Below are 13,134 nucleotides of genomic sequence, written 5' to 3'. Positions count from 1 at the left end.
GTTCCGGATAGATATCCGGTCTCGGTGATATGCCATAGTTTGGCTCCGCCCACTTGATATATTGACCCCTCATGAGAACGGGGTACGAGGCAGAATAATCTTTTCCATAGCGCAAAATGAACCTCGACGCCCAAGAACAGCTCGCAAAGGGCCACGAAGCCCGCGATATGCAGAATGGAGGCAGGCGTAAGGTGGTGCAGCTGGAGGCCGTAGAACTCCAGGAGCCCCCGGAGAAACGAATGTATTGGAAATCTGAGTCCTCTTATTAGATAAGGGACAGAGCATACCCGCTCTCCTTTGGAGGGATTGGGGACACTCTCCGCCTGTTTTCCGCCCTTGTAGGTGGCGAGCCCGGCTCGAACCGGAACCATGAAGGCCGGGGGAAGAAATCCCTTGGTTTGGAGCGCCACTAGCTCGATGTGCGGGACTGAGCATCCCTCCCAATCTCCAGGCTGAGGGCTGGGAGCGCGAGAGGAGGAGCCGCGTCAACTGTCCATGATGGAATGGATCTTTGTCAGAGGCGCTCCGATGAATACTCGCGGAGGGAGGATGGTGTGGTTCGGATCTAGATCCTCGTCTCTTTTTATAGGCAGCTCATTTGCGCAGCTAGGGGGGCGAATGTAAAAATACCCTGGCTTTTCGCATTTGTTCGACACGTGGAAAATGGCCTTTATTGGGCGTGGAAGCCAAGGAGCACAACATTTATCAGAAGCCGGACACTATTCTACAAGTATATGGAGCTGGAGAAGAACCCGCCTTGCAATGCCGAAGACAATTTGCGCATCGGACTCGTCGCCATTGAAGCCTGGTTCGGGGGCTACTGAGGGAGTCCTGGATTAGGGGGTGTCCGGATGGCCGAACTATGACCTTTGACCGGATTCCCGGACTATGAAGATACAAGATTGAAGACTTCGTCCCGTGTCCGGATAGGGACTTTCCTTGGCATGGAAGGCAAGCTTGGCGATACGATATGAAGATCTCCTCTCATTGTAACCGACTCTGTGTAACCCTAGCCCTCTCCGGTGTCTATATAAACCGGAGAGGTTTAGTCCGTAGGACGAAGAACAATCATACCATAGGCTAGCTTCTAGGGTTTAGCCTCTCTGATCTCGTGGTGGATCAACTCTTGTAACACCCATACCATCAATATCAATCAAGCAGGAGTAGGGTTTTACCTCCACCGAGAGGGCCCGAACCTGGGTAAAAACATCGCATCCCCAGTCTCCTGTTACCATCCGCCTAGACGCACAGTTCGGGACCCCCTACCCGAGATCCGCCGGTTTTGACACCGACAGTAAGTCTGCTAGACAATGCTTTTGATAATTTTATTGTTAAACAGAAGAACTTTAATGCTTATGTTAGTAGACAATTGAAACGTAATGCTTACATGCTTGACCACTTGGGTGATTATATGAGTAGAACTATTAATGATCTTAAGCTTATTAGTAAACATGCTTCCATGGTTACAACTCAAGTAGAACAAGTACTTAAAGCTCAAGATGATTTGTTTAATGAGTTGAATAGTAAGAACAATGATAATGTTTTTAGGGTTATGACTAGAGGTGGTAAAATGACCCAGGAACCTTTGTATCCTGAGGGCCATCCTAAGAGAGTTGAGCAGGATTCTCGGAGAATTAATACTGATACACCTAGTCCTAGTACTAAAAAGAAAAGAAAACTAATAGGACTTTGCATGCTAGTGAACCTGTTATAGATACACCAGAGAATCCAAACGATATTTCTATTTCCGATGCTGAGACACAATCTGGTGATGAACATGAACCTAGTGATAACATTAATAATGATGTTCATGTTGATGCTCAACCTAGTGATGACAATGATGTAGAGATTGAACCTGATGTTGATCTTGATAACCCACAATCAAAGAATTAATGTTATGATAAGAGAGACTTCATTGCTAGGAAACATGGTAGAGAAAGAGAATCATGGGTTCAGAAACCCATGCCCTTTCCTCCTAAGCCATCCAAGAAAAAGGATGATGAGAATTTTGAGCGCTTTGCTGAAATGATTAGACCTATCTTTTTGCGTATGTGTTTGACTGATATGCTTAAAATGCCTCCTTATGCTAAGTATATAAAAGATATTGTTACTAATAAAAGAAAGATATCGGAAGCTAAAATTTCCACCATGCTTGCTAATTATAATTTTAAGGGTGGGATACCTAAGAAACTTGGAGATCCAGGAGTACCAACTATACCATGCTCCATTAAAAGAAACTATGTTAAAACTGCTTTATGTGATCTTGGAGCCGGTGTTAGTGTTTTGCCTTTCTCTTTGTATCGTAGACTTGAATTAAATAGGTTGACACCTACTAAAATTTCTTTGCAAATGGATGATAAATCAATTGCTATATCCATCGGTATTTGTGAGGATGTACCTATTGTGGTTTGAAACGTTGCTATCTTAACAGACTTTGTTATTCTTGATATTCCCGAGGACGACAGTATGTTGATCATCCTTGGTAGACCCTTTTTGAATACTGCAGGGGCTGTTACTAATTGCAATAACAGCAATGTCACTTTTCATGTTAATGGTAATGAGCATATGGTACACTTTCCAAAGAAACAACCTCAAGTTCATAGTATCAATTCTATTGGAAAAATTCAACTATTACTATCGGAGGTTTTGAATTTCCTCTTCCTACTGTCAAAAAGAAATATGGTATTCTTATTATTGGGTACATGCATATCCCCGTTGAGGTAACCTAGTGTTGTTCTAGAATACTCCGGTTTCATGTCATTCGGAAGAAGTTTATTAATAAGACTTGATCAACCTTGTTAATGGATTCCTTTTGATGAGCATGAGATGCATGAATTTAGAAAGCACAACTCCCCGCACCCACCTTTTACGTTATGTTATTTAGATTAAATAAATCAAAAATAGTATATTATGTCTGTTTTCTGAATTATCCTTGCAATAAAAAAATCTCCCGAAAATAAAAGTTCTCCAAATGCCCTGAAAATTGGATATGATTTTTTAAAGAATATTTTAGAATTTCTGTAACTTAGAACACACCAGGGGGGCTCACCAGCTGGCCAGAAGGGTGAGGAGTGCGCCACACGACCTTGTGGGCCCCATGTGGCCCCTCCACTTATTCCAGCACCCATCCACTCCTTCCTCCAAAAAATGAATCCATAGTTCAAACTCGTGCTCTTATTCATCTTGCTGCCATTTTCGATCTCATTGCTCAAATCTCCATTCACAAAACTGCTTTGGGGGATTGTTCTTCGGTATGTGACTCCTCCAATGGTCCAATTAGTTTTTGTTCTAGTGCTTTATTCAATGCAATTTTTTGCTGCTGTGGTGACCCTGTTCTTGAGCTTGCATGTCAAATGTATATGGTCCAAAGTAGTTTTGATGCATGATATATCCTCTAGGCACTTGTAGGAGTAGTTGATATCAATTTTGTTGAGTTTGATTCACTTTTATTTTGAGTTACTAAAAAATTCAGAATTTTTTAGAGAAAGAAAATGATGAGGAGATTATTGAGAGGCTCCTCGAGCCAGGGTTCGAAGGAAAAAAGAAAATGAGGAGAAGGAAAAGCCCAAGTATAATCTTCATCGCACCACGGAGATTTGGCCGTGTGAATGGCCATGTGATGCATTCTTACAAGCAGCCGGGATTTATGATGATTTCTATTATTTGGATGAGAATGTAGGCATCACCGACTTCCTCCGCAACCAGTGTAATTAGTATCTCCTACTCACTAATACTTTCGTGCAAAATTTTCACTTTCATGCTAGGAGATCACCACCCACGGTAGATTTTCACTTATATGATAATTACAAAGAAATGACGCTTTTATGACTTTTGTGAGGTTTGTAAATTACCTTATGAAGGTAGCGTCGAGGAACCACGTCCTAGTGATGTGGAAGGTTTTATTCGTGAAATCACCGTAGGGGAAAACAGAGGAGTGTCGGAGCGAGAGTGTCTAGTATTCATTTCCCTGTTCTACGCTGTTACTCATTATTTGCTAGGAGATGTTTAATTGGTCGTGGAGAGAGTGGAGGCCTTAGTGGCCTTGACATCGCCATTTTGCGCCACGCTTTACATAGAGATAGAACTTACAGTCTGGGCGCTACGGTAGCTAAACGGTTGAGTTTAGACCATTCAAAGGGTCCTATTTTTGGAGGTATCTTCGCCTCCCGCCTTGCTAAACACTTTGAGATACCCATTAGGCATTATGAAAAAGAGGATAAATTGCTACCCACTGTACATTTAGATTACGACGGCATGGTAGCACATAAGTTTATTCACCATGACGAGGAAAAGAGACTTATCTATAACCTGATATTTAACAATAATAATTTTCAGATTGTTACCTTGCCTGCACCTATTTTGTTCGATATTCATTCAGGCATGTACTTTGTTTTCCCCCCGGACATTCGTGCATACTGAGATGGGACACGATCCCCACCTCTTGAGCCAGAGCCATCACCTGATTCATACCATGAGTCTATTTATCAGTGGGATCCACAGGAGCTCGCTAACTAGTGGAACCCCCAGGATCCTCCTCAGTACACTGGAGAGAACTACTTTGATCCATGGGCGTAGACCAACTTAGGGCAAAAGCCAAAGCTTGGGGGGTACGTATTTCTCACCGACATTACATTCATGTTCACACACTCATTCTAGTTGTCGGTGTTCATATTCTTTCATTGTATTATCCATGCTAGTTTATTTCTTTTTTTCCGCTTTCTTCTTGTGTGTTGGAAAAACCTTAAGAAAAACCAAAAAAATGTTGTAGGTAGTTTACTTTCTATGCATGTTTAGTTGTAGAATTAAAAAATGAAAACCCCAAAAGATTTCTCGTACTTATTTTGCTTGTTGGGAGATTTCACATGTAAATTGTTTTTCTTGTTCTTGTTTCTCTTTCTTCATAAAAACAAAAACTACAAAAATATTTCAGTATGTTTCTTTGAATTTCTTTTCTTTTCTTTGGGGGTCGAGAGGAGAAGACCACGATGAAAATGTTGAGTGGCTCTCATATGCATTATTGTTGATCTAACTAAGAGCTCATATTACCGTGTCTTCTCCTTTGAATTAATGTTTGCAGATTCCATCTTAGTCCAATGCACGTGCACTATTCTTATTATCATCACCGTTCGGTCGTGCAAGTGAAAGGCAATAATGACGATACATGATAAAATGATTGATATGAGAAAAAGCTGGTATGAACTCGACCTATCTTGTTTTTGTAAATATGATTAGTTTATCGTTCCTGATTCAACCTATTATGAATGAAACATGTTTGCAATGACAATTAGAGATTATAGTTACTCATGCCATGCTTAATTAGCTAGGAGTTTATAATGGTTTATCTTGCGTGCCAACATGGAAATTTAAAATGGTTATGATGTAGTATGATAGGATGGTATCCTCCTTTGAATGATTCGAGTGGCTTGACTTGGCACATGTTCACGCATGTAGTTGAAACAAAATCAACATAGCCCCCACGATTTTTATGTTCATGGTGATCTATATCCTACTCATGCTTGCATTCAATGTTGGTTAATCTCAATGCATGTTTATGGCTGTTGTCGCTCTCTAGTTGGTAGCTTCCCAGTCTTTTTCTAGCCTTCACTTGTACTAAGCGAGAATACTGCTTGTGCATCCACTTCCATAAACCCGAAAGTTGTTTCATAAGAGTCCACCATACCTTCCTATATGCGGTATTTATCTGTCGTTCTAAGTAAATTTGCAAGTGCCAAACTCTAAACCTTCAAATGATAATCTGTTTTGTATGCTCGAATCGCTCATGTATCAACTAGGAATGTCAACATCTTCCATCCTAGGTGGGTAATTCTCACGATGAGTGGACTCCGCTCATCATTCATGAGAAAATGGCCGGTAATCGGGATGCCCAGTCCCATGCTCAAAGCAAATCAAATCAAAATAATTGTAAACAAAAACCCCCAGGATTGTTGTTAGTTGGACGATACCTGTTGTTTCGGATCAGTCGTGGAGTGTGCTTGTTGGTGGTGGGGGAGTATAAACTTTACCATTCTGTTTGGGAACTTCTTATAATGTATGTAGCATGGAAGGTACCGAGATCTCTTAGTTGTTATGTTGACAATGAAAGCATGCCGCTCAAAATATTATTTACCTCTATTTCAAAACTCGAGCTCTGTCACCTTTGCAAATCCCTGCTTCCCTCTACAAAGGGCCTATCTACTTACTTTTATTGCCGATTCATCACCCTCTTATAAAAATCACCAGTTAGAGAGCACCACTGTCATTTGTATGCATTGTTATTAATTTATATTGAGTATGACTATGACTGGATCTCTTTTACCATGAATTACAATGTCTAGTCAATCCTTGATCTTCAGGGGTGCTCTGCATTTATGTTTTGCGGTCTCAGAAAGGGCTAGCTAGATACCATCTTGTTATATCATATCATGATTGTTTTGAGACAGTGTTGTCATTCGAGATTTATTATTATTACTCCCTAGTTGATTATGTCATTAATATGAGTAAACGTGAGACCTAAATGTTATTGTGAATATGGTTAGTTCATGATCTTTGCCGAAAACTTGAATGCTGGCTTTACATATTTGCAACAACAAGATCAAAAAGAATTTGTAAAAGTTTTTTTCTTTATTACTTTCAGTTTGTCAACTGAATTGCTTGAGGACAAGCAATGGGTTAAGCTTGGGGGAGTTGATACGTCTCCTTCGTATTTCCAAACTCTTTCGCCCTTGTTTTGGACTCTAACTTGCATGATTTGAGTGAAACTAACCCAGACTGACGCAGTTTTCAGCAGAATTGCATGGTGTTATTTTTGTGTAGAATAAAAAGTTCTCGGAATGACCTGAAACTTCACAGAGCTTATTTTTGGAATTAATAAAAAATATAGGCGAAAGAATCAAGTGAAGGGGGCCCACATCCTGGCCACAAGGGTGGGGGGTGCGCCCACCCCCTGGGGCGCGCCACCCGACCTTGTGGCCCCCTGGACCTCCACCGACCTCAACTCCAACTCCATATATTCACGTCCGGGGAGGAAAAAATTGGAGAGAAGGATTCGTCGTGTTTTACGTTACAGACCCGCCACCAAGCCCTATTCTTCCTCAGGAGGGCAGATCTGGAGTTTGTTCGGGGCTCCGGAGAGGGGAATCCGTCGCCATCGTCATCATCAACCATCTTCCATCACCAATTTCATGATGCTCACCACCATGCGTGAGTAATCCCATCGTGGGCTTGTTGGACGGTGATGTGTTGGATGAGATTTACTATGTAATCGAGTTAGTTTTGTTAGGGTTTGATCTCTAGTATCCACTATGTTCTAAGATTGATGTTGCTATGACTTTGCTATGCCTAATGCTTGTCACTAGGGCCCAAGTGCCATGATTTCAGATATAAACCTATTATATTTTCATGAATATATTTGTGTTCTTGATCCGATATTGCAAGTTATAGTCACCTACTACGTGTTATGATCCGGCAACCCCGTAGTGACAATAGTCGTGACCACTCCCGGTGATGATCATAGTTTGAGGAGTTCATGTATTCACTAAGTGATAATACTTTGGTCCGGTACTCTATTAAAAGGAGGCCTTAATATCCATTAGTTTCCATTAGGACCCCGCTGCCATGGGATGGTAGGACAAAAGATGTCATGCAAGTTCTTTTCCATAAGCACGTATGACTATATTCAGAATACATGCCTACATTATATTGATGAACTGGAGCTAGTTCTGTGTCACCCTGTGTTATAACTGTTGCATGATGAATGCCATCTGACATAATTATCCATTATTGATCCATTGCCTACGAGTTTTTCACATATTGATCTTTGCTTCATTACTTTTTTGTTGCCATTATTACGATTGCCACAAAACTGCTATTGTTACTTTTGCCATTGTTACCGGTACTTCCATATTACTTTGCTACTAAATACTTTGATGCAGATATTAAGTCTTTCAGGTTAACTCGGCTGCTAATAATTGAGAATATTCTTTGGCTCCACTTGTGGATCAATAAATTTGGGTTGAATACTCTACCCTCGAAAACTGTTGCGATCATCTGTACTTGTGGGTTATCAGGGAGTGAGCGGACGGCCCGTCCGGACGTATGAGATAGGTTTGAGAGGTCCGATTGTAGATGCACTTAATTCCACACAAATTCACAGTTCCTTGTAACTATCTAATAAATAACCCAGATTCGCCACCAAGAAAAACAAAATGATAAATTTAAATCTCATTTTAACCATCATGTTGAGACGAGAGAGATAATGGCATGTTTTAATAAAAAGGGTGAAAGTGGATTTTACGTACATCAATCATATTCTATATGCCTAAACAGTTGATCTTCATTATCTCTATTATCTTAATAACATGCACACGCGCCATTCATCGAAGGCTCGTTGCAACATGCATGGGACTTATTTTTCCCATTATTAGTTGATCTTCAATCTTTCTATTTATCTAAACATGCACATGTCTCATGTTACCACACATGCCACCTCGTTAAGGGTTCACTCAACATGCAAGTAACTTTCTTTTATTGTATAATGCAACTTATATTTAACAAACATTTGTCAACTAGATAACAATTAAATACAATATATAGTATGTATTTTTAGTTTTCATATATTATTAGTTCAATTATTCATGTTTCGTACAACACAATCACATTGAAATTTTTTGCAACTGATTCTCGCAGCAACGCGTAGGTTATCATCTATTTATAGCAGCACTAGTTGTGTATGGACAATTCCACAACCACAACATTTTCACTTCATTAGCGATATTTACTTGCACCTGACTTCTCCATAAGTCAATGGCCGTGGCGAGGTGCATGGTGCCGGAGTTGATCTGGGTTTTCCTATAGTGAGGGGATCCGACTCTCATGCCAAGTTGGGTTCTATCAGAGCAACTTTAGCATAGTCATCAAAATAAAGTCGCTATCCGCTATATGGAGCGCCTTCCGTAATTTTTGGAGGTTATTGGGCATGTGCGCAAACATATAATCGCCAAACCATAGCCTCCATAGTTTGTCTTTTTTTCGTTCCTTCCTTTTTTATTTGCATTTGCTTTGATTTTGCGATTTCAATTTAAGTGACATTTAAGCCATTTAAACAAACTTACATTAGACGCCAAAATTCATCATGTTCAATGCATTTTACTACTTGAAATTTTGTTAAGCGACATTATTGAAAATATGTGATGTCGTTATTCAGCATTGCTAGCCACCACTATCGCTAGCTACTCTAACCGAGTTGACATCATCCAGTCCTTGTCGAGGTAGATGAGGGTGTGGTCGTCTAGCAGCAGACTGAGCCTCCAGCGACGGTCGTGCTATGCATGACCTCCAACTCCTCCTCGGAGCGACGATCAAAGAGGGTGATATGACACTCCTCCTCCCTGCCATCGGTTGCGGCGCGGAAGGGCTCCTGAAGGTGCTTCATTCACGGCAGCGATGCTCCACTTTGTGGGCGGAGAGGTCCATAATGACCCTAATTGTGTCCCAGGTCTCTGGCTCGACCTCAAAGGGGACAGGGCGGAGGTTGAGAGGCATCATAGGCGATGATATCATCTTCTCGTTGGACAATGACACCTGAGGTAACAGATCCACCATGCTCATCGCCACACCAGTCATCCCATGTGTCGCGGTGCGAGGAGAATGTTCTGGTAGCCACGAGAAGTGCAATGTAGGGAGATGAGGCAACTGTGACAACAAACTCTTGTTGTCGAGAATGTCGAGCTAATACCTTGCAGGCCAATATGACAACATTGTCATCAAGAAAGGGCTAGGAGGCGGTGGCTAGTGAATGTGGAGGAGGCGGCGATGACTAGGGAGCGGAGGAGGTGGACATGGTTTACATGATGGGGAAGCTTCACCATCGGGGTTTTATAGCCGGAGACGACGGAGAGACGATGTCGTGTTAGGTAGAACTTCACAAGGCTCTTTATCTTAGAGCATCTCCAACAAGCGCGCTTAATATGAGGTGCGCGCGGGAAACAACACTTTTAGCGCGCGCGGCGCGTTTTCGCGCGCTTCAGCGACCGCGGGAAATTTCAGCGCGCGGGGAAAAATGGGTCGTCGAGTGCTAATTTTGGCGCACAGCGTTCGACGCGCTCTATAAAACGCACGCGTCCGATGCTCTCATCGGACACTCGAGCGCCGCCGCCCCCTTGTTCCCCCCCCCCCGCCGTCTTCTTCCTTGCACCCCCCGTCACTCCCGACACTTTCTCCCCCCACGCCGACATGCCCCCGCTCCGCCGAAGCATCTCCGGCTACCGCAACGTCCGCGTCTGCCCTTTCGGCGCGTTCTATGCAGAGATCCGCTCCGATGGCACGCATCTCGCTCTCGGGAAGTTCGTGACCGCGCACGAGGCCACCCGCACGTACGACGCGGCGGCCTGGCGCCTCAGGAGGCCTCACCCACAAATGAACTGCCAGGACGTCTGGACGTGTGAGCAGGTGCAAGCAGTCGCCCCTCCACCGCGGATAGTAACTGACGCCGACCGTCAGGAACACCATCAGGAGCAGCGCCGCCTCCTCATCACCGAGGCGGACGAGCGAGCCATGGCAGAGTGGCGCCAGCGCCACCCGGAGGACATCGCCAACGAGAACGCCTTCTGGGCGGAGAGGATGGCAAGGCGGCGCGCACAACGGGCGGACATGCATCGTCGGAAAGCACTGGCGATATCGCAGTGTGATCTGTGAAAGGCGTCATTCTTCTCTAGCGACGATGAGCGGTGGGAAGACGCATTTCTTGATACGTCAAACGACACAAGCGAGGAGGAGGAGGAGGACGACTCGGAGTAGTTTCTAGTTACACCGTAGTTTTTACTCGGACTAGTGACTTTTTTTACCTATCTATGCTAGATGAACTATCTATGTATCACTTTTTTTATCTATGCTTATGGTTTTTTATTTGTTTTGAGTGTATAGCGCAATTTATTTTTGGAGTGCCCGCTGGAGCGGCTCGCATGCGCTAAACTTTGCAACGGCTGCTGGAGCAAGCGCTCCTCGCCGCGCAAAAACTCGCGAACAGCGCGCTGCAAATGCTTTTTTAGCGCGCCGCGCATTACGCGTTTGTTGGAGATGCTCTTAGTCCCCTGATGTGTACAAGCTGGGAGCCAGCAAATACCTTCACACTTACATTAGCACCGACCTGGTAATCCATCTGATTTGCCATGCGCCGCCTGCTCTGTTGATGCTCTTTATATCAGCTTCTGTGCTAGAAACAGAATTTGTGAGTTGGGTTCAGTGGATCGTGCCTTTGGTTTTTTAGATTGCTACAGAAATAAATCAGCAAAGTCGTTGTAGTATAGTGGTAAGTATTCCCGCCTGTCACGCGGGTGACCCGGGTTCGATCCCCGGCAACGGCGTATTTTTTTTTTCAATTTTTCATTTCGACAATCAGATTACAACATTCATGCTATTTAATAAATTAGACGGGGTTCTCTTATACCTGCCCTACATGTTTGTCACGCATGTGCTCACATCAGATGTCATGTTCTACCATAGTGTACTTTTTGTCTATTCTCTCTAATGATGATGCACATTCAGCTTCTTTTCGTGAAAATCTGTTTGCTTTGATGATTGTGATATTTTGGGCTCCAAAAGCTGAGTTTGATTATAAAGAACTAAAGAATACATAATATCAACCCTCTCGGGTTTATTCACCATAAATTAATCAAATATGCACTATAGTATAAAGAAAAGCTTAAGGCGTATACCCATGTTTTATCATCTTGTCATAATTTTCTGTTGAAAACACTCATCGTTATCTTTTTCTTTTCAAAACTCCAAGACCACGTTTGGTAGCTTGTTTTTTTAGAGTATTTAAAGAATACAACATGTTTTTCTAAACCACGGTTTGGGAAACTCCGATGTGTTTACCATCTAGAAATACCATAGTTTTATAAATCATACTATTCCAGTATCGTGTTTTCGATATTAATTGAGAAAGAGGTATCTTTTTTTTAAATCGACATGACAATAATAATTGCCTAGTCATTTAAATGCCGACGGTTTAGATTACCGCGGTTTTAGCAAACCCATGCTGCCAAGCTTGGCCTATTTGTTAGGGCTCTAGTACACTTGTCTTGACAAATTGAACAAGGGCAATCGAAAAGATCATATGCGTATTTTCGTCATGCTAGGGTTAGGCGACGGAGGGGTGACGCCCCCGCCGCCACAATTGTTGCCTGGTGATATTGCCATGCCCCCATCCCCCCGGTCTGCTATGGACCTGTTTGCGACCTTGTCTGCCCCTTCTCCGCTAGGGCTCCGCACCCGTGTCGGTGTCAACTTGGAGCATATTGAAAAGGGTACGTCTGACATCTACACAGCGACCAAAAATTCAAGGAGACACAAAACCTAACCTCTCCTCCAAAGAATGGAACACTCCGCATTACTTGAGGCACCGTAGGGTTGATGTGGAGGAGCACCTTAAACCCTGATTCCACCTGACCATGCTCAACCACCATATCGGCGATCCACGACGATTGTAGGAACTAAAGCAATGACGAAGCTGATGCAACCTTGGGGGAGCGTGTCAGACGCGACCAAGGACAACCCAGAAGTTGGTGTGGGCGTTTATGGGGCTCCCTCTATGGACGTTCCCGCCCGAAGCCAACTGATGGAGGATCTGAGGCCCTTGCGGTGGCGAGCTCAAACACACTAGCGGTTGTTGTCGCGGGCCGGCATGAGGAAGAGGTGCATGGAGTGCAAACAGGAGGTGACATGTGTTGGTGTCAAAACTGGCAGATCTCGGGTAGGAGGGCCCAAGCTGTGAGTCTAGGATCAATGGCAACAAGGGACAATGGGAACACGATGTTTACCCAGGTACGGGTCCTCTTAAAGGAGGTAAAACAATACGTCCTGCTTGATTGTATTCGATGAATATAGGGGTTACAAGAGTTGATCTATCTCGAGATCATGATGGCTAAACCCTAGCTGTCTCGCATATGGTTGTTCTGATAGCCCCTACGAACTAAACCCTTCGCTTATATACACACCAGAGGGGCCTAGGGTTGTACAGAGTCAGTTTACAGAAGAAGAAAATAGTACATCCGGACACCAAACTTGCCGTCCACGCATATATGAGTCCTACCCAGACACGGGGGATAGTCTTCTGCTTTATCTTCACGGCCCATC

General features: G+C 43.4%; 1 non-coding gene across 1 annotated transcript; it reads left to right on the top strand.

Annotated features, from left to right (window-relative positions):
• Positions 1-11,288: 11,288 nt before the first annotated feature.
• Positions 11,289-11,360, top strand: TRNAD-GUC (transfer RNA aspartic acid (anticodon GUC)). The gene has a single exon. It is a non-coding gene; the product is annotated as a tRNA-Asp (tRNA).
• The last annotated feature ends 1,774 nt before the right edge of the window (positions 11,361-13,134 follow it).

The sequence above is a fragment of the Triticum aestivum genome, chromosome 3B, assembly GCF_018294505.1.
Source record: "Triticum aestivum cultivar Chinese Spring chromosome 3B, IWGSC CS RefSeq v2.1, whole genome shotgun sequence".
Lineage (NCBI taxonomy): Eukaryota > Viridiplantae > Streptophyta > Magnoliopsida > Poales > Poaceae > Triticum > Triticum aestivum.
This window is presented reverse-complemented; position numbering and strand designations above follow the sequence as displayed.